This window comes from Centroberyx affinis, unplaced genomic scaffold (genome assembly GCF_046629955.1).
Source record: "Centroberyx affinis isolate AG114_WGS23_722 - 3 ecotype Tasmania unplaced genomic scaffold, CSIRO-AGI_Caff_v1 ptg002179l_1, whole genome shotgun sequence".
In the NCBI taxonomy this organism is placed as follows: Eukaryota; Metazoa; Chordata; class Actinopteri; order Beryciformes; family Berycidae; genus Centroberyx; species Centroberyx affinis.
The window spans coordinates 1-3,644 of NW_027280487.1; the positions used below are offsets into that span (position 1 = coordinate 1).

At 36.4% G+C, this 3,644-nt stretch overlaps 1 long non-coding RNA gene across 1 annotated transcript; it reads left to right on the top strand.

Annotated features, from left to right (window-relative positions):
* The first annotated feature begins 42 nt into the window (after window positions 1–42).
* LOC139654965 (uncharacterized) lies at window positions 43–2,101 on the top strand. The gene is made up of 3 exons (XR_011696049.1): window positions 43–148; window positions 602–651; window positions 1,384–2,101. It is a non-coding gene; the product is annotated as an uncharacterized lncRNA (long non-coding RNA).
* Window positions 2,102–3,644: the final 1,543 nt, after the last annotated feature.

Genomic DNA, 3,644 nt, shown 5'->3' on the forward strand with positions numbered 1-3,644 from the left:
TTCAGCTTTTTAAAGACTTTCTTCCTCTCCCTCTCTGGTCAGATTTGAGTTCAGTGTTTCCATCGTGGAGCTCCACAGGAGGACTCTGGATGTGGCGGTGAAGAACGGCGGAGGTCTGCTCTCCAAACACAAAGGCCTGCTGGGAAAGGTGCGGACCTTTTGTTTTCTTTCCCTCCTCGTTGTTTTTTTCTTTTCTTTTCTCTTCCTCTTTCCCATTTCCTCCTCCTCCTTCCTGTCAACTACATTTGGTTGGTTTCAATAAATTTAGGGTAACAATGTAACTTGTTTGCATGAAACAAGGGACATTGTGTTTTAATGAGTTTCTTTTATCAAGGTTTTAATCACTAGCTTTGTGAAGATTCCATATGAGGTCTCTTTAGTGAAATTTAGTGAAATCAGCAACATTATCTGCCAGTGCATTTAGAAACTTTGACTAAAATATCCTGAAGGTGACTAGTCTGGATATGAGAAAAAAATAACTGCCTGCCTTTGTGTTTGTTTTTGCAGTGCAATCCCCTAAATTCAGTCCTTATTTCTACCAATCCAGCACTTTGCTGTTTTTCTCTTTCTGATTGTCCCGTCATTTGCTGTTTCCCACCAGGTGTTGGTGGATCTGACCTACGAAGACATCGCCAAGGGCTGGACTCAGTGGTCAGTCCATCACCTCACAGCCTTACTGCACATCTGACATGCATCCACACTGACCTGATCACACCAGAACAGTTCAGGACTGAAGACTGTTGCTTTAGAAAGACACAAAAACATGAAAGACAGCTCACACAGTTCAATATTAATATATGACGTATGAAAAAAGGCTTTACTTGAGTATTTCCATTTGATGCTACTTTGTACTTATACTCCACTACATTTTAGAGGGAAATATTGTACTTTTTACTCCATTACATTTATTTCACAGCTATAGTTACTAGTTACTTTTCAGATCAATATTTTATATTTAAAACATGTGATCATCTTTATAAAATAACTCTAAAATAGCATTGTTATAGATTAGACTACCCAAAAGTATAGCTAAATTGTTAAGATTAGCTTCACGTTGACAACTTTAAAATGCTGCTTACGTGTACATGTATGTCAATAAATCAGTATTAATATTCCAATAATTTATAAAAAAAAAAATATAACTCTCTAAATGGGGACAGTTTGCATAATGAGTATGTTTACTTTGATACTCTAAGTACATTTTGCTGCCAATACTTATGTACTTTTACTTAAGTAAGATTTTGAATGCAGGACTTTTACTTGTAATGGAGTATCTTTACATTGTTGTATTGCTACTTTTACTGAAGTAAAAGATCTCAGTACTTCTTCCACCACTGAATATGAAATGAAACACTGTGCCTCCTCCTCCTCCTCCTCCTCCAGGTATGAGCTGAGCGAAGACGGCCTGACGAAGCCTCACCAGCTATAGACGACAAAGAGAGCCATCGTCATCTTCATCATCATCATCATCCTCACTATCATCATAATCGCCAAATTCCTATCGCCACTCCTCCTGAAGAGAGCGTACAGTACTAGCTGCCATTCCCATATACAGTTCCACCTAAGCCTACAGTATGATAGGTAGAATCAAGATGTTTTTTGTTTTTTTTTAATTGTCATTTTCATTATTTGTAACTGTAAAAAAACCAAAAAAACATAAAAAAGAGCTTTTGATATTCATTTAATCACATCAGTCGCAACGCAATCTTCCCCTTTAAGAAATGATACAGGGTGATAGACTAAAGGGAGTATACGTAACACATAGAATACTATATATATAAATATGACATAATATACTGAAATTTAAGTCTATATTCCATATTTGTAGGAGAAATGTAGAGGAAAACAAGAGTCTATTTTTTTGCTGTTGCGGTCACAGCCCGGTTTCCCTGGAGAACGACCGTGTACAACTTGTAAATATGTACAATGACGCTGGAACAAAAAGAGACGGTATATTCTAGAAGTGAGAGAGAGGCGTGTTCCTTTGCTCGGTCAAAGTGATTATTTGTACCTTTTTTTTTTTTTTTTTTTCGTTTTTAAAGAGAAACATTGCGGGGCAGGAACACGCGCCACCAAAGAGACGACGAGTATTTCCTTTTATCGCCCGCGGGGGGGGGGGGGGGGGGGGGTTTCACATACCGCCGCTTTGCTCCGGCCTTACTGCAGCGTTTTCACCTGTGTGTCCACTTCCTGAGAGGAGCTGGGCCGTGAGTCAATATCATCGCTTATCGTCTTTCAGTGGAATCACGTCTTGATGATATTGTGATATTGTGATACACAGTTCTGTTTAAATTGTCTAAATTGTAAACTGTCTAAATTGACGATAAGCTTAATCTTATTTTAAAACAAAATGAGGTATGAAACATTTTTAAGGAATATTGTTTAGATAAAAAAAAAAAGCAGTGGGAAAAATCGGTTCCCAATGGGTCAGAGAACATAAAGTAGAAAAGGTGGGAAACCGTGAAGTGAATAAATGAACACAAATGTAGGTTTGGTTTACATCATGGTATTGATTTCAACAATATCACCCAGCTCTAATTGTAAGTTACACAATAACGTTGTATTAGTCGTTAATGAAATGACATTTTGGGCAGCAGGCAAGTGGTTTTGTTACCGCAGCACCACTGCATGCTCACAGTACTTTTCCATTACGTTAATACATGTTGTTATACTGAAGTAAGGCCATTGTAAAGTGTCGCCTGGGTTTTTTAAAAACCAAATATGTATGAATATTTGCACATCTCTCCTCTGTGTGTTTTTTTTTTTAAATCTGTTGGGGATCATCTGTACTCTTAGTTGCAATTTAAACATTGTTTAATTTAGCCCTGAAAAAGATGTCTGTTTTAACAGGTAATTCCACCTCAAATTAAAAATCAGATTTTTTTTTTTAAATACATTGAAAAAACAGAGATAGTTGAGAATTGGTCACTGGTTTCAATACAATATTTTCTTGTACAGTGGCAGTCCCTTGGAATAAGTTAAATTTAAATAATACATTTTAAAGGTAATTCCAGCAACAAATTGAACTGTATTGAAACTAAGATTATTAAATTATCAACTTTTTGCAGATTCTCTCCACTTATTAAAAAAAAAAGTAAATTTTAATATTCAATGTCAGCAATTAAACAATTACTTGTTAAAAGTGACATTTTTTTGCAGTGTTCATGGTGGGCTTCTCAACGTTTGGACAGCTTTGAAAACTGTCCCGATCATTCTGAGAGATTCAGTTTGTTGGATGAACTTCAGTCTTAACTCCCACACTGTTATCCAGGATGTGTCCGTTTCAACACATCTATGCATAGAGTCTGGGACAGTTGCTGTTATTAACATGATGATGTCTTTAAAAAAAAAACAAAAAAAAAAACACAAATGTGTGTCGTCCCGACTAGACACAGGCCTGTGTTGAAAAGGACACATCTTTTTTTTACGAGTGTGTGTTTTGTGTACATACACTTGTCAGCATGCACATCATATTATACATATACTGTAGCTTCTACTTTGCCACACATGCTCAGAAACATAATTATTAAAAAGAAGAGGAAATCATACATATACAAAGAGCCAGAGGATTTTTGGTTAAAGGGATTCAGCTCTGTCACTTCCGCCTGCATATCTGTCATACACAGAATATATTCTTACACACA